Below are 18,975 nucleotides of genomic sequence, written 5' to 3'. Positions count from 1 at the left end.
ACAGAGGTGTTGTCTTGAATAATCAATATTTGTGCCCAGGTTTTCCTTAGGTTTCCTGACTTTTTTGTCAGTCTGTATTTTAATGGAGAAGGAGGAAGTTGACTTACAAGTCTTTCATGGTGTGTCTTTCTTTAAAAACTTCCCAGGCTTCTTCTAAAAGGGAGTAAAAAAAAAAAAAATTTTTTTTTTTAAATCATCATTTAAAAGAATTAATAGTATTTAGTGCCTTGCATATAGTGTAGGTATTCAAAAATTAGCTACCATCATCATCATTACAACCACCGCCTATGAATTTGTCCGCTATTATTAATAAAATTTCAGAAAAATGCTATTGTAAAGTCGACTATTTCAAGCTTCGTCACCTAGTATAAAAGAAAGCATAAATGTAAATTATATTCACAGGTGTCTAGCTTTGTTTTAAAAAGTAACCTGGAACACTTCATAGATCAATAAAATAAAACAAAGAACTGGTGGCAAACAGGATGAAAAGACAAACACATAACACTGAAAGAGTCCACCTAGGATGACAAGACAAACACTAAAATGAATAGAAGAATTAAATCAATTATCAAGGGGAATGTATAGTTAAATAAGATAAGTGAATCCATGTACCTATTTCTACATCTTCCTGAAACTCCAGTAAAGTGTATAGGGAAGCATATATGTACTCATAAAAACTCAAAGGTTGGGGAAGTGGATATGGCTCAAGCAACTGGGTGCCTACCACATGGAAAGCCAGTGGTTTGGTTCCCTATGCCTCCTAAAGAATACAGCAAGCTGGCATGACTGGCAGGCATAGTGAGCTGACTCAACAAGAGACACAAGAGGTAAAAACATAACGAGAGACATAACAAAGCAGGGAATGGAGGTGGCTTAAGCAACTAGATGCCTCTCTTCCACATCAGAGGTCCCAAGTTCAGTTCCCAGTGCCTCCTAAAGAAACAAAGACAAACAAACACAGCAACTGCAAACAATGAGGGGGTGGGGAGAGATAACTAAAACAAATCTAAAAAACAAAAACAAGAAAAAAAAACATAAAAGGTTGAGGAGATACCAATAAATGAAAGGCATTAGGAAACTTTTGGAGTGAAAACAAATAAGATTACTAGCAGGACCAAGAGGCTTAAATAAAGAGCCGTTAGATGAGAATGCTAACTAGAAGCAAGGTAATATACGCCACAGATGTCAACAGAAAGGCTCTGAAACTGGAGAGACTGTGAGAGTGAAGGGTTATTCAAAAGGAGTAACTGATGCTCCAACTTTCCTAGCCATTATATTATCCTGGAAAGAAATGAGAAATTTACTATCCAGACAAAGAAAACCAAGAGGCTCCAATTTTAGTGTTAGCAGGTAAAGTGTATGAGACGTACTATACTGAAAAGGATATGTAAGAGTTCATATATTAAACAGGGACCCAGTTCCTTTCTACTGCTAGACCCCAAGAACGCTAGTGGTTATGAAGTGTCAGGTGGTAGAGGGATTCTTCACTAAAAAAATGAGAAAGTCATGAAAAACTATAGACACTGATATTCAGAGTTATCCAAAAGAAACCCCTAGATCCCTAACTGATTTCCCCACAGTGAAGTCCACCATTTTACAAACTCCACACATGCACACTGAGATTACAATAACTTTTTCTGATATCTCAATGTTAAATATTATTGTACAGCTAAGGATCAGCAAATATTTGAGAAAAGTCCTAACATGAAAGACAGATCAAAACAAAAGAACGACTACTGAGAAAACAGAAACAAGGCAAGGTTAAAAAGAGCACACACAAACAATACTAAAATTAATATCATAGCAAGCTAAGAGAAGATTATAGCATTGAAAGAGTAACAAGGTTCTATAAAGAAGCACTTTTTGAAATAAGCAACATGATGTTTACCTTCAGAATTCAATAAAGTGGAGAATAAAAGTTTAGAGAGAGAGGAGAGAAAGAAGGAAGGAGTAAAGGAAGAAAGAAAAGGAGTAATAAATGGAAAATTAGTGGAGGAATCCAGAAGGTTCAATATCTACTAAAGGAGTCCTAGAGAACGTGTGGGGAAAATTGAATGCAGGAAATTTTCAAATAAGTAATATAAGGAAGTTTCGCATCCTGAAGGATCCACCAAGATCCCGGTCATGGGACTTTCATTTGGAATGAGAGTCCCATTTGGGGTCAAGGGAAGGAAAGAACTGGTTACCATCAAAAGACCTCACCATTGGCCCCCTGAGAAATGACAGCTGGGGCCCGAAATCAACTCTATGAAGGGGAGAAGTCTTTAAAAAGCCTGACTTGGGGGCCCACAGTCCATGCCTCAGACCATGTACTTTTCTTATTTCTTAAGAAACCCTTTACTTCCCTACCTAATAAAAAATAAATATAAAGTTTCCCCAAATTATAGATTATGAGCCTACATGCTGAGCAGGATCACTGAGTATGCAGAACATTCAATTTAAACATCTACATTCAAGCATGTCACTGAAATTTCAGCTAAGGGTAAAAAGAGGATCCTAAATACTTCCAGAAAAAAAGTATTTATTACATAAAAAGGAATAAGTATCAAAAAGGCAAAAATAAATAAAGGCACTAGACCTCTCAACACTATAAATTAGTAATACAGTGGAAAACCCTGATTACAAATTACTTTCAACTGAAAATCCTAAGTTCTATAGTTCTGCTTAGCAATAATAACAACAAATTAATGGAAAATCAAGCAAATGAAGGCAAAAAGTTTTTACAAGAAACAAAACTGACCATGTGAGTATTGTGAGTCAACAATACTCACAATTTTATGATACAAATACTGACAACTAATCTGGTAAAAAAACAGTGAGTGATACAACTAATACCAGGGGACAGAAGGAGGGGAAGTATGGGCATTGGGATAAGATTTCAGAACTCCATCTTCCATATTAGCATCTTGATAGTGCCTAAAACTGGTAAATAAAAAAAGTCAACACTGCTATATAAAATATGGGAAAAAAAATACCAGTAGAAAATAGTTGCCTATGTGGAACAGGAAGTGAGGGTGAGGCTGGATGAAGCAAGGCATAGCTAGCTGTAAAGCCTATTTCACTTTTAAAAGTCCCTATTCAATTATACCTATAGGGACATCTTTGAAGACCTAGGGCTTTTAACTTGAACCTATAATTATATAATAACTACAGGCAGTGCTTCAACTATCTAATTGCAACTGAATCCTCACATAGGATAAACAACAAAGCACACATATATTCAATGGGGGAAAAAGGAAGGAAGTAAGAAAAGAGCCATCTTTGCTTTCAAATCTGATCCACTGCAATGAAATTACTGATATGATCATCTCTGGGTATATGAACTGACATTACCATCAATTTGTTTGTTTATTTTTAATCCTATTTTTTTCCTTCTTCCCCCTCTCCCACTCCCCTGCCCTGCTGTTTTTGCTGTCTGTGTCCATCTGCTGTGTGATCTTCTGTATTTATTTCTTTTTGTCTTCTCTTCTCATCAATTTCTGTTTTCATGTATTTTTCTTCTGTCATTATGACTAATAAAATGGCACCCAAGCTGTTTTCTTGTGATACTCACCTCTCACAAATCCCTTAATTTAAACATTATCCTACTCTAAACCCACTGAAAATCTTATCTTCATTTTGTGGTAGGCTGCTATGCATATCAATGCCATAATTTTCATAATTTAAAAATGTAGAACAAAACAGAAAATCCAGAAATAGACCCACATTTACATGGTGCCAAGATCATAAAAATGGGGAAAAGAGAGTTTTTTCAAGACATGAATCTGGAACAACTGGTTATCTATTAAAAAAAACAAAACAAAACAAAAAAAACCCCTCAATCCTTACCTGACACCATAGGCAAAAATTCACTCAAAATGAATCACAGACCTAAACATGAGTGCTATTAAACTTCTAGAAGAAAACATAAGAAGAAAATTTATGCTTACATCATATTAGGCAAAGATTTACTAAACATAGCACAAAATACACAAGAAAAACTGGTAAAGCAGACTTCATCAAAACTAAAAACTAACGTTCTTCAAAAAACACAATTAAGAAAACAAAAAGGCTTGTAAACTGATAAAGGGCTTATAGCCAAAGCATATACAGAAGCCTTAATACTCAACAATAAAAAGACAATCTTGTGAGGCAAAAGACTAGAATATTTCACAAAATAAGATATATGGTCAATAAACACATTAAAAGATGTTCATTTTCACTTGTAATCAGGAAAATGCATATTAAAGCCACAATGAGATACACTACACACCCATTAGAATGGCTAAAGCTAAAAGGACTGCCAGTCTAAGTCTTGGGAAAGTGTGAAGCACCTCATACATTGCTGGTGGAATGAAAAATGGTACAGTCACTTTGGAAAACAGCTTGGCAATATCTTATAAAATATATATATGTATATCTTATAAATATCTTATACACCCAGCAGGCCCATGTCTAGGCTCAAGAAAAATGTATATTATGTTTGCACAAATACTAGTAAGTGAATGTTCATAATAGAATTATTCCTAAAACTACAAAATGGAAATAATCCAAATGTCCAACAATTGGTGAATAGACAAATTATGATGTCTATACTATGGAATACTGATCACAATAAAAATGGAACAAAATATTAACATACACAACAATGTAAATTAATCTCAAAACTTTAGGCTAAGTCAAAGAAATCAAACACAAAAGATTATGTACTGACTACATTTATATGAAATTCTAGAAAAGGAAGAGCTATAGTGACAGAAAGCACAGTAGCAGTCACCAGGGATGGGACAGGTATGTGGTTCAACTACAAAAGGGCAAGACAAACTGCTAATGGAACTGTTCTGTATATTCATTTTGGTAGTATATGATTGAATAAATTACCAAAACTCATCTAAAATATACTTAAAACGAGTGAATTTTATGTTATGCAAATTAAACCTCATGTGGAAGTTTTACATTATTGCTGAATTTCCAAAAAAGAAAAATACTATGTTTGCAAATTGGTCTGTTCCTCTGGGATAGTGATGCCCTTAGAGTGCATTGAATTCAGAGGCTTCACTTTTACTTGATTAAATTATGACTAAGGCTTTGATTAGGCCACATCAGTAGACATTGAATCCCTGCTCCCTTAGTGTGCAGGGACTCAAAGAGAAAACTATATGGCAGAGGAGCAAGTGTGAGTTTTGAGATGAAGCCCTGGGAAGTAAACACACAGGAGAAGAACAGAGAGGAATAGAGAGAGCCTGATAATCTACAGGTGACCTTGTGGAAAGACCAGAGCAGCTGAGCCTGAAGAGGAATGAGCCTGGAGAGGAACGAGCCATGGAAGAGAGATGAGACTTATTCCAGCCTACAGCTAATATTGGAAAAAGCTGGGACCACAAGAGCTTTAAGAGGAAGAGGGAGGCTGAACCCTTACAGACATTGGCAGCCACCTTGCTCCAATATGTGGCAACAGACTTTGGTGAGGGAAGTAACTTACGCTTTTATGGCCTGGGAACTGTTAAGCTCCTACCCCAATTAAATATTCTTTTATAAAAGCCAACAGATTTCTTGTATTTTACTTACATTAGCACCCCTTTGGCTGACTAAGATACCTCAATACAGCTGAAAAAATAAATCTTTCCACATTGTAGATCTACATTATGTATTATTTATAATCACTTTGTTTGTATACAAGACTGCAGACAAGAAGGATAAAATACAGGCCTTTCTCTCAGTAAGTTTCAATGTCTTAGACATTGATGTGTAAAAATACAATATAAGATAGCATATACTTGGATCCAAGTTGCCCTGAAAGCATTGAGGTGGGATAGGAATTTAGAGATTGGAGCAATAGAGCTGTAAGTGATAGGACATTTTAAAATGAAGCTCAAAGTTAAAAAGTGGATAGGGACAACCAGCAAGATGGCAGCGGAGTAAGAAGCTCCTAGAGTCAGCTCCTGCTACAGGGCAGTTAGTAAACACCCAGAGCTCTCTGGAGCTAGCTGAAGCACCTGTTTGGGGGTTCCAGGAGATCAGAAGAGCATCCTACAACATCTTTGAAGGAGCAGAAGGAGACTGCCCATCGTGGAGAAGACTCGTAAGTAGAATGCTCCACGCCATGGAAGCCAGTGCGCATTATCCACTGGAGGCACAAGCTGCCTTGGGAGCTGATCCGCAGCTGGAATAGAAAGCTCCACTTCCCCAAAACAGGGGAGGAAGAGACGGTTGGGCACCAATTTCAGCTACTAATGAGGAAACTCAGTGGGTTACAGTATAATCCTGAAAACAGCTAAAGCTTGAGCCTGTCCAAGTCAGAAAGAGGCTGGGAGCCACCATCTTAACTCCGCGCCTGGCATGAGGGGAAGCGGGGCAGACTGAGGATCCCAGTGCTGGTGGGGACCGGCTTCTCTTCATCCAGATCATATTGCAGGTCTAGCCTAGACCCCAGTACCACCTCCAGCACGGAGGAAGCTACGGGAAACTGCACCAGCCTCTCTGGGAAATTGCCAGCCAAGCCGCAAAGGCCAGTGACAATCCTACTCTGGCAGCACAAGGCACCCCAGGAGCTGCTCTGTGATGGGAATTGGAAGCTCCATTTCCCAGAACCAGGGGAGGAGGAGATGGTTGGCTGCCGATTTCATTACTGATTGGTAGACTTGGCTGGCTAAGAGATAACGCTGGGAACAGCTGGGGTGAGAACCCCCAATTTAGAAAGAGGCTAGTAGCCGCCATTTTGACTCTGCCCCCAGCCTGAGGGGAAGCCGGGCTGACTGAAACTCTCCATCTGGGCAGGAACCAGTTTCTTTCACGCAGATCAGCCTGCAGCCTGCCTAGGCTTCAGCCCCACCTCTGGGAGGGAGGAGGCTGAGGAGCCCTACACCAGCCTATATAGGTAACTGCAGGTAATTTTGGCTGCCATAGATTGAAAATCAGAAGTCTACCAGGGAAACTGTGGTCATCTTGGACCCACGCTGCATAGACTGCTGCCCACACCTGCAGCCCCATTCCTGCCCCAGGCAGGGAAGAAAGGGATGTGAAGCTTCATCAGTCTCTCTGGGCAACTACAGTCTAGGCCTGCATGTGGATTACTCCACATAGCTGTGACTCTGTTCCTACCCCTGACAAAGTAGAAAGCTGGAAGAAGCTTCATTGGTCCCTGGTGCAATGAGGGCAGCTTGAGCCTCCAGAGCTTACAGCATCAACCAGAAGCTTGGCTCCTACTGCACAACCAGCAAGGGAGAAACAATTGGAAGCCCTAAACTAAAGAGAAAAAATGCACCCAGAATAATACTCTAGGAAGACAGATGTGAAAACACCAACAAAAAATTACAATCCACACCAAGAAACAGGAAGCTATGGCCCAGTTAAAGGAAGAAGATAAGCCTCCAGATGACATAAAGGAACTTGAGACAACTAATTACAGATGTTCAAACAAATCTCCTTACTAAATTCAATGAGATGGCTAAAGAGATTAAGGATATTAAAAAGACACTGGGGGAAGCCCAATGTCTTTTTGGCCCAATGGATAGGGCGTCTGCCTACCACATGGGAAGTCCGCGGTTCAAACCCTGGGCCTCCTTGACCTGTGTGGCACTGGCCCATGAGCAGTGCTGATACACGCAAGGACTGTTGTGCTACTCAGGGGTGTCCCCAATGTAGGGGAGCCCCACGCGCAAGGAATGCGCCCTGTAAGGAAAGCCACCCAGTGCGAAGGAAAGTGCAGCCTGCCCAAGAATGGCATCACACACACGGAGAGCTGACACAAGATCACACAACAACAACAACAACAAAAAAGAAACACAGATTCCCAGTGCCGCTGATTAGGATAGAACCGGTCACAGAAAAACACACAGCAAATGGACACAGAGAGCATACAACTGGGGTGTGGGGAGGAAGGGGAGAGAAATAAATTAAAAGAAAAAAAAAAGACATTGCATGAGCACAAAAAAGAATTTGAAAGCATACAAAGAAAAATAGATCTTATGGGAATGAAAGGTGCAATCGATGAAATTTAAAAAACACTGGAGGGAAACGGACTTTGGCCCAGTGGTTAGGGCGTCCGTCTACCATATGGGAGGTCCGCGGTTCAAACCCCGGACCTCCTTGACCCGTGTGGAGCTGGCCATGCGCAGTGCTGATGCGCGCAAGGAGTGCCATGCCACGCAAGGGTGACCCCCGCGTGGGGGAGCCCCACGCGCAAGGAGTGCGCCCGGTAAGGAGAGCCGCTCAGCGTGAAAAAAAAAAGAAAGAGCAGCCTGCCCAGGAATGGCGCCGCCCACACTTCCCGTGCAGCTGACGACAACAGAAGCGGACAGAGAAATAAGACGCAGCAAACAGACACCAAGAACAGACAACCAGGGGAGGGGGGGAATTAAATAAATAAATAAATCTTAAACAAAAAAAAACCACTGGAATCATATAATAGCAGATTTGAGCTTGAAGAAATGGCCTCTGAAAGGGAACATACAAAAGAACAGATGAAGAAAAGAATGGAAAAAATGGGGGGTGGGGGGTATAAAGACAAAAAAAAAAGAATGGAAAAAATTGAACAAGTTCTCAGGGAACTAAATGTCAGCAAAAGACATGCAAACATATGTGTCATGGGTGTTTCAGAAGGAGAAGAGAAGGGAAAAGGGACAGAAGGAATATTTAAAGAAAAACGGTAGAAAATTTCCCAATCCTACTGAAGGACATAGATATCCCTGTCCAAAAAGCACAACACACTCCCACCTGAAAAAATCCAAATAGACCAACTCCAAGACACATACTCATCAGAATGTCAAAGGCCAAAGACAAGGAGAGAATTCTGAGAGCAGCAAGAGAAAAGCAATGCATAATATATAAAGGATATCCAGTAAGATTAAGTGCTGATTTCTCACCAGAAACCATGGAGGCAAGACGACAGTGGTCTGATATATTTAAGATACTACAAGAGAAAAACTTCCAGCCAAGAATCTTATATCTAGCAAGACTGTCTTTTTAAAATGAGGGCAAAATTAGAATATTCACAGATGAACAGAAACTCAGAGAATTTCTAAGTAAGAGGCCAGATTTACAGGAAATACTAAAGGGTGTGCTAGAGCCTGAAAAGAAAAGACAGGCGAGAGAGGCCTGGAAGAAAGTCTAGAAATGAAGATTTTATCAATGAAAGTAACTAAAAGTGTCAAAAGAGTGGTGGAAATAAAATATGACAGATAAAACTCAAATAGTCAGGAATAAACTTAACCAATGATGTAAAGCACTTGTATTCAGAAAACTGCAACTCAATGTTAAAACAAATCAAAAAAGCCCTACATAACTGGAAGAACATTTCATGCTCATGGATTAGACGGCTAAACATCATTAAGATATCAATTCTACTCAAATTGATGTACACATTTAATGCAACCAAATAAAAATAACACCAGCATTAAAGAAAAAATTGAAAACATGATCATTAAATTTATTTGGAAGGGTAAGGAGTCCTGAAGAGCCAGAAACATCATAAAAAGGAAAAGTAAACCCTCATCTCCAGACTTTAAATTGTAATACCTACCTACAGTGGTAAAAACAACATGGTACTGGCCTAAAAAGACACAATAGTCCAATGGAACCAAATTTATGGTTCAGAAACAGACCCTCACAGGTATGGACAAGTGATTTTTGACTAGCCTGTCAAACTCACACAGCTCAGGCAGAATAATCCATTCAACAAATGATGCCGAAAATATCAGACACCCATAGCTGAAAGAAGGAAAGAGGACCCCTATCTCACACCTTTTCCAAAAATTAACTCAAAATGGATCAAAAAACTAAAAATAAAAGAACCATGAAACTTCTAGAAGAAATGACTGGAAAATATCTTCAAGACCTAGAGGTAGGTGGTGGATTCTTAAAGGAGTTAAGCGGAGGACTGAGTGGACTACTGATGATTAATGTATGTAGAAGTTTTAATTAGCTTTACTGTAAAATTGCGGAAACATATAGAGTGGATGGTAACACTGTGTAACAGCTAGTTTATAAATGGGGATGTGACTGAAAATGGTAAGTCTAGTTATGTGAATGCCAATTGACAGAATGCTTGAGAATAATCTAGGAACTGGATAGCACAGGAGGAGTTGGGTGAGAATTGTGGTTGATGGTACAGATGCAAGAGTGTCCTCTGTTAGCTAGAACAAATGTATATAACTACTGCAGGGTGATGGGAATGTGATGAAGCATGGGAAAAATACAGCCGGGGTGAACTATGGACTGTGGTTAGTAGTAACAATACAATATTCTTACATCTGTGCAAAAGATGTACTGTGTTGATACTAAGGCAGTATGGAAAATGTGAGCCAAATGTACACTATGTACATGGTAACAATCAGATGATATTATTTTATCCGTAGCAAATGACACACCACATTGTGGTGTGTTGATGGAGGGATGTTGTTTGGGAATTCTGCACATGTGCATGATTGTTTTATAAGTTTACAACTTCTGTCATAAAAAAATATATTTAAAAAATAATAGGGTGGGTTGGGGGGAAAACACCAAATGTTAAGATAAAGACTATGATTAGAATAAGATTTTGACAGCATTCTTTCACAGTTTGTAACAAACGTCTCATGACAATGCAAGGTGTTTGTGGAGGGTTGATGTATGGGATCCCTGTATGATGTTATGCATGCCTGCTTCGTAAGTTCACAACTTTTACTATACACTTAATTGTTTATGTATGTTCATATATAAATGATATAAAGATAATAACAATTGGATTGGTTAGGGGAAACTACTTTGTTTAGTAGTAATATTTTGACAATGATCTTTAATCATTAGTTAAAAAAGATTAAAAACAATGCAAGTTATTGGTGGTAGGATGAGATGCTTATATATGTTTTTTGGTGTTATATATGTTTGGTTTGTAAGTTCACAACTATTATACATTTATTATGTATGAGTGACATATTTCAAAAAATTCAAATAAAATTTTTCAGAGAAAAAAAAACATTTAAAAAATTCCATACATACGAAAGAAAAGTAGCAAAGAGTATAACTAAGATTGTTTAAAGCTGCTGGAATAATTACAATTACCAACAGGGTGGTGGAGAGAAAAGGCTGACTGAAAATATACAAATATCCCCAACTCCTAAAGGGGAGTAAATAGATATTGTCTAAAGAAATCAAGGATTGAGTCCACGAAAGTTATGTTATAAAGGAAACCAAGAAAAGCAAAAGAATATATCACAAAATTCCCAAAATTTCAGAAAGAAATATATATACTTGAAAAAGAGAAATCAAAACTCAAATAGGTGGAAAAAGTGAGGCAGAATACAAAGATAAAAAAGGTGAGGCAAAATTAAAAACAGAATGAATAACATTAAATAAGAGAACAAGTATCAGCTACATCGTTCATGTCAATAAACGCAACTAGAGTAAACATATCTATCAAAAAAACACATAAAACATAAAAATAAAAATATTTCTATTACAAAAATAGAAATGTGAGTCTGATAGGCTCATATTGCAAATTCTCTGGCCCTACCCCAGACCTTCTAAATGAGAAAATCTAGAAGTGGGCCCCAGCAATCTATATTTAACAAGTTCTCCAAATAATTTTGATGCATGCTAAAGAACTACTCATGGAGCAAAATCAAGCTCAACTTTATATATATAAGATGTACATAAAAAAAAAATCAGAAATGTGGAAAATAAAATAACGAATAAAGAAGATAATAATTACAAATATATAATCTAAACAAACCCAAGATATAAAAACACCTTAATGGGAAGCAGATTTGACTCAACTGATAAAGAATCTGCCTACCACATGGGAGGTCAAGGGTTCAAACCCAGGGCCTCCTGACCCTTGTAGTGAGCTGGCCCATGCACAGTGCTCAAGTGCACGAAGGGTGCTGTACCATGCAGGGGTGTAGGTGCTCCCCATGTAGGGGAGCCCCATGTGCAAGGAGTATGCCTCGTAAGGAAAGCTGCCCCGCGCAAAAAAAAGCGCAGCCTGCCCAGGAGTGGTGCCACACACACACACAGAGCTGACGCAACAAAAAAGGGCAGATTCCCGGTGCCGCTGAGAACGCAAGTGGACACAGAGGAACACACACAGTGAATGGATACAGGGAGCAGACAATGGGGGCAGGGAAGGGGAGAGAAATAAATTTTTAAAAAAAATCTTAAAAAAAAAACAAACACCTTAATAACGGAGAAGGTTACCTCTTTTAAGCTGAGGGGTCAAATCCATAACATACAAGAGAAGACACACAAAAAAAGTACTAATTAATAGGGTAGAACTTATTAGTTTATTCTGTATCTTCGATAGAAAATAACTATCTTTTTAAAGGCCCAAGGAAAATCAGACCATACAGGAGGTCTATAAAACCTCAAATATTCCATAAAGTAGAAATAGTACAACAAAATACTCTAATCCCACTGCACCCACCCCCCCAAAAAAAACAAAACCTGGGAGCAAATGTGGCTCAAGTGGTTGAGTACCCACCCTCCCACACGGTAGGTGCTGGGTTTGGTTCCCAGTGGCTCCTGAGAAAACAAAAACAAAAAAGCAAAAAATAAATGGAAAAAAAAACAAACTCTGAGAAACTGATGTGGCTCAGTGGTTGAGTGCCAGCTTCCCACATCCAAGGTCCCAGGTTCAAATCCCGGCCCCCAGTACATTTATCAATAAACAAATATTTTAAAAAACCTTTCACTTGTAAATTTCAAAGTCTACTGGTTTAAACAAGTTCCTTGGTCAAAGAAGAAATTCAAATGGCAGAATATTCAGAATTATTCATGAATATAATATATATAATAACCTACAGATATAATTAGAAAAGTACTTGGAGAAAGAAGTTGTAACATAAATGTTTACAACGTGAAAAAAAAAATAACCCAAACTATGTAATCACAGTAAGTGAAAGTAAACAAAATGTAAGAAAAACAAAAATTAATAAAGATTTAAAAAAGAGAAGTATTAAAAACAGAAAAAAGGGAGCAGATATAGCTCAAGTGGTTGCATGCCTGCTTCTCATGTACAAGGTCCCAGCTTCAATCCCTGGTACCTCCTAAAAAACAACAAACAAACAAATGAAAAAACCAACTCAGTACTAACAGGATAAAAAGGATGAATCTTGAGGACCTTATGTTGAGTGAAGCAAGCCAAGCAATGAAGGACAAATACTACATGACCTCTCTCTCATATGAATTAAGCAAATCAAGCTGTCTCAGAGAGCTAGAGACTGGAAGATAGGCTTACAGGAAATTGGGGTGGGGGGGGGGGGAGAGGAAGGTTGTGAGCCAACTCCCACACAGGTGAAATCTATGATAAAGTGGAGGTAAGCAGTTATGCAGTGAAGGGATAAGACGGGGGGGGGGGGGGGGGGGGGGGCATAGGAATACTATTCGGTTGGGCTTTGCAGGCTTGAGGGGGGCTAGAGTTGGGTCAGATGGTCCATGGAATTGGGGGTATGGTTGGGGGGAGCAGGTGAAGATGGGAGATTGTCAGATACATGGTTGAAACTAAAATGTTGAGAAAATTCTTTGGAAAATATAATAAGGAAGGGTTGCTGGTTTAAGGTGTTTGATGGGGGGGCATCTGGCACAGGGTGCACCTGGGGCAGTTGTCCAGGGAGTGTGTGCATGCTCATCTTGTCATAGTGTGCTATATTAGTGGGTGGAGATTCATACAATGAGAGATGTGTTATACCACCATCCTGGAGAGGCCTGATGTTCTCAAACGGGGGGGGGGGGGGGGGGGTAGTCTCTTGATAACATGGGTGGCTCCCAATGGGGGAAGGACAGACTAGTGTGTCAAACCCTCAGCACTATTGCAAGTATCTATGAATCTTGCCCCTCAAGCAGTGAAGCTTGGTGGGGACCAAGAGGAGGGAGAGGAATAGAATAGATGGAAGAGGGGGTAACTGGAGGGCAATGGAAGTGTTCTGCGTTATCGTGCAACGATGGATACAGGCCATGTTAAATTTCACCAAAAATTTACACAAGTGTGTAGTAAAAAATGTAAACCATAATGTAACCAAAAATGTATAGGGAAGCGGACATGGCTCACAACTGATAGAGCATCTGTCTACCATATGGAGGGTTCAGGGTTCTGTCCCCAGGGCCTCCTGACCCATGTTGTAAACTGGCCCATGCACAATGATGCTGCATGCAAGGAGTGCTGTGCCACACAGGGGCACCACTGCATAGGGGGATCCCATGCACAAGGAGTGCACCCCACAAGGAGAGTCAACCAGTGTGGAAAAAAAAAAAAGCACAGCTCACACAGGAGTGGTGCCGCACAAACTGAGAGCTGACGCAACAAGATAATACAACAACAACAAAAAAAGAGATGCAGTTTCCAAGTGCCGCCAGATAATGCAAGTGAATGCAGAAGAACACACAGCAAATGGAAACAAAGAGCAGAAAACGGGGGGAAGGGGAGAGAAATAAATAAAATAAATCTTAAAAAAATTTTTTTATAGACACATACACTATAAAATGTAAACCATAACATAAACCATAATGGAACCATGGTTAGTATAGCTGTGTTTCAATATCTGTACATCAGTTTTTGCAAATGTAATATCCACATGTAAAAAGATCATTGCTGGGGAAGGGGAAAAAGGGTTTGATGTTGGGTATATAGGAGTCCCCTATATTCTATATGTGACTTTACTGTGACCTAAAACTTTTCTGAAGACATAATAAAAAGAAACTGTACATACAAGGCAATATCTACTATAGTGATGAAAGGCAAAATATCAAAAACATCAAAATTTTTTTTATATTTTTCATTTTTTAAATACCCCAATTTGTTTTTTACTTTAGTTTTTCTAAATTATGTATTTTATTTCTAATCATTAAACCTATCATTACAATTTCATATTCCAGTTGAATTGGCAATACATTAGGCTTCATTTTTGAAGACATATTGGATCACAGAGGGGTTCAACTATGGCAGGGGAGGAGCACTGGTGTGGGGTGTCATTGACAGGGGATGCACAGGAGGGAGTCTGCCTGGGTATGCATAAAGGGCATATATAGGTATGTTCATATGATCACTGGGTATTGACATAATAGGTAGCGTTTCATACAACAAATGAAGGAGTGCTAAGTTCCCATCCTGAGGAGCTCAGTTGCAATGTTCCCCAATGGAACAGCAAAAATCCCCCAAGTGCAAGGACAGAGACCAGTGAAGAAAGATGGTCCAATGATGGGCCCTTGATACTGATGACTATCCTTATGAGCCTGTGTGCTTGAAATTTCAACTAGGCCTAGAGCTGCAGGGTGCCTAAAAGTTACCTTCTGAGAGCCTCCATGTTGCTTAAATGTCGCCACTCTGTAAGCCAAACTCAGCATTACCTTCTCCCCAGTGTGGGACATGACTCCCGGGGATGAGCCTCCCTGGTGCCAAGGGATTACTACCAAGCACCAGCTGGTGATGCAAATAGAAAAAGACCTTGAATAAAAGGGGGAAATGGTAAAGACAAATGAGTTTATATGGCTGAGAGACTTCAAAATGAATCAGGAGGTTATCAGAGGGGTCACACTTATGCACATCTCACCAGGATCTCAGAGACAGCCAAAGTACATACAACCCCAGAAAGTGGTGCTCCTAAAGGCTGCAGAGACACCCAGGTCCTACGGTCATGGCAGATGGCTCTGGAGTTCAGTGCTTTGCCAGTGGACCATACTCTGGAATTTGTGCTACTGCGTGTGATTCAGTTGGACTCAGATGTGACCTTTCTACACATGCCTCTTCTGTCACTTTTACTGAAACTGTGGTTGGTGCTGGGGTTGTTGGTTTCCCAAGAGACTTTAATCTCTGGACTGTCCATGTGCCGGGTGGGCCCTGAGCCGCAGCAGAGTTGCAACACCTACTCTCCAGTTCATTGGACTTACCCAGGTCAGCTAAAAGGTGGTGAGGATGATCAACCACCACACCAAGTAACTGAGAGAGTCTACAACTGCAAGTGGGAGAATCCCATCCATCAGTGATGTGGGCTCTAAGCCCCCTCTCAATTTAGAGGTGGAGTGGACATCGCCATCCCAGGGTCCTCAGGATGGAGGAATAAAATATGGATTAGAGTGGACTTTTTAATATTCTACTATGGAATTATTTTGACTCTAGCAATGGAAAAAATTATATCATTGATATGGAGACAGTCGCCATGGGAGAGATGCTGAAGGCAGGGAGAGGGAAAAAGAGGTGTGATATGGGGGCATTTTCGGTACTTTGAAGTTGTCCTCAATGATATTGCAGGGACAGACGCAGGACATTATATATCCTGCCATAACACACTGAATGGACTGGGAGAGAGTGTAAACTATAACGTAAACTATAATCCATGCTGTGTAGCAATGCTCCAAAATGTACTCATCAAATGCAATGAATGCACCACATTGATGAAAGAAGTTGTCGATGTGGGGGGTGTGGGGAGTGGGGTATATGGGAACTTGTTATATTTTTAAATGTAACATTTTGTGTGATGTATGTGTCTCCAAAAGTTAAAAAATAAACAGAAAAAAAGGGCACAGATATAGCTTGAGTGGTTGGGCACCTGCTTCCCACGTACGAGGTCCCAGCTTCGAACCCTGGTACCTCCTTAAAAAAAAAACCCCACGAACAAACATATGAGAAACCCAACTCTCATTGGGGAGCAGATGTACCTCAGTGGTTGAGCACCTGCTTCCATGTTTGTGGTCCTAGGTCTAATCCCCAGTACCTCCTAAAAAAATAATAATATTAACCCATGATCTGATTCTTAGGGAAAATTTTTTAAAGCAGAAAACAATAATACCAAAATACAAAATGATTATTTGGAAATACCATAGGAAATGACTGCAGAAATCATTTTGTTCAACATTAAGCAAATAAATTTTAAAACTTGGCAAATACAACCTGTGAAAACTGTGACCAGAAAAGACTTAACAGAAAAAAACAAACAGAAAAAAATAGAAACAAATCATTTCATCACTCCAAACCCAATGCATGTTTTAACATGTGAATTAATATAAATAATCGGATAACAGTAATACTATTTATTTTAAATTTTCCAGTTAATTCATAAAAATCATTAAACTTGCAAAACTATGATGCACAACAGATTGGGACTTAAACGATTATATTCCCAACAAGATAAAAATTATCAAAAATATTCCATCTCCTTGTTAACTAATGCTTCTTGTATTTTTATAGGGATTACATCAACATCCTTCACACATACTTATCAGAATTGAATTTTTCATACTGTAAAACAGAACTGGAGAGTTCAGACATCATCATCTGAATATAATATAAAAATGGTCTTTTTGACAGTGATTATATCTTGTGGTTTAAAAAATATTTTCAAAATATATATCAAACTGCTCTAAGTCAAGCAAACTCAATTGTATTGTGTAAATGGTGGCCTGTAAGAGCAGGGAAAACTAAACTCTACCTCCTTCTGTAAATAGTTTTATTGGAACACAGTTGGTTCCATTTGCTTTTTTTGGTTTGTTTTTATTTTTCATTTCATTTTCTGATTTTCTATGGCTGCTTTCAAACTAGATGAGTAGATGCAAGAGATATCCCATGGCCCAAAAGACCTAAAATATTTACCATCTGGCACTTTTCAGAAAAAGTTTGTTGAATCCCTCCTCTCTTCAGCCTGGTGAGAACCAGGATGCATTGCTGACCAATCTCCAACCACAACTAGATGATAAAGAGACAGCCTGGAAGATCCTGGCTACTTAAACAGAAGAACCAGAGAGAGGTACCTTGCAAATCTGGACCACACGCAACAGAACTGTTATGTAAGCAAGAAATTAACTCCTACATTCCTTAAACCAGTACATTTTGAGATGTATTTTAAACATTTATCTTTACCATGATTAATCCATTTCTTAGCCGTGTCTCATTGTTTTATATACATACCATGTATCTAACAATTAACAAGTATCAATCAACAGCCTAGATCTCTCTCAACAACTGATTCATTTATCTGTGTACTCAACATTTCCACTTTGACATCTAAGAGGAATCTAATTTAACCTGCACCAAAACAAATTCTTGCTGTTACAAACCAACTCCTCCCAAATTCTTTTTATCTCTAACAACCTCATTCTCCATGTTTCTCATGCCTTGATACTTTTCTTTCTCTCAGATCATGTAGCCATTATACTTTCATATCCTGTTGGCTTTAACTTTAAAACATGCACAGAATTTGAATATTTCTCATGACACTCATGGGGACTACCTAATAAATAGGTGGAACACACAGGTATGTGTGAGTGCATCAATGTCTAAGCCACATCTTGCCTTGCCTGGATTATTTAACTGCCTCCTCACTGGTCTTCCTGATTTTGCCTTTGCCTCTTTATATAACTATTCTTAAAACAGCAGTTGCAACAATGTTGTCTCAGTCAAATAATGTCATTATGCTGCCTAAACACCTCCTTATATATTTATAAAAATATTTGGAGGCACACATAAGCCACTGATAGTGGCTGCTTTGGCTGAAAAGAAATGGAGAACTGAGGACCAAGAGAGAGAGGGAAGTGGATGTGGCTCAAGCATTTGGGTGCCCGCCTCGCACAGGGGAGGTCCCAGGTTCAGTTCCTGGTGCTTCCAAAAAAAAGACAGCCTGGTGCAACGAGCTGACACAAGGTGACACAACGAAGAAACACCAGGAGGAAACACAATGAGACACAACAAGGAGGAATGGAAGTGGCTCAAGCCACTGGGTGCCTCCCTCCCACATGGGAGGTCCCAGGTTCAGTTCTTGGTACCTCCTAAAAGGAAGAGTTGACAATGAACAGACACAGAGAGCAGACAACAAGCACAAACAATGAGGGTGGGGGAGAAATAAATAAAAATAAATCATTAAAAAAAAAAGTGAGAGCAAGACATATCTTAATGTTTTAATTTTTTGTCAATACTATGTATTATATTTTAAGAATAGTATTATTTCCTTCTACAGGTAAAAAGGAGGTGAATTATTAAGGCAGGAGTAATTTCTAAGTCCTAGAATATTATTAAAAGGCAGGGGTACAGGAATG

The 18,975-nt window shown here is 39.2% G+C and overlaps 1 protein-coding gene across 3 annotated transcripts in view; it reads right to left on the bottom strand.

Annotated features, from left to right (window-relative positions):
* ZNF260 (zinc finger protein 260) overlaps nucleotides 1-18,975 on the bottom strand; it is a 31,491-nt gene that overhangs the window by 8,893 nt on the left and 3,623 nt on the right. For 2 of the 3 annotated variants that reach the window (XM_012530497.4, XM_012530496.4), the window contains exon 4: nucleotides 108-153. The gene's annotated coding sequence lies outside the window, so the exon portion shown is untranslated. Of the gene's footprint in view, nucleotides 1-107; nucleotides 154-15,237; nucleotides 15,331-18,975 lie in introns of those variants that run through there. The other variant, XM_071209573.1, reaches the window with a different exon arrangement.

This window comes from Dasypus novemcinctus, chromosome 18, assembly GCF_030445035.2.
Source record: "Dasypus novemcinctus isolate mDasNov1 chromosome 18, mDasNov1.1.hap2, whole genome shotgun sequence".
In the NCBI taxonomy this organism is placed as follows: domain Eukaryota; kingdom Metazoa; phylum Chordata; class Mammalia; order Cingulata; family Dasypodidae; genus Dasypus; species Dasypus novemcinctus.
The sequence above is the reverse complement of the archived record's forward strand: the minus strand, read 5'-3'. Positions and strand labels throughout refer to the sequence as shown.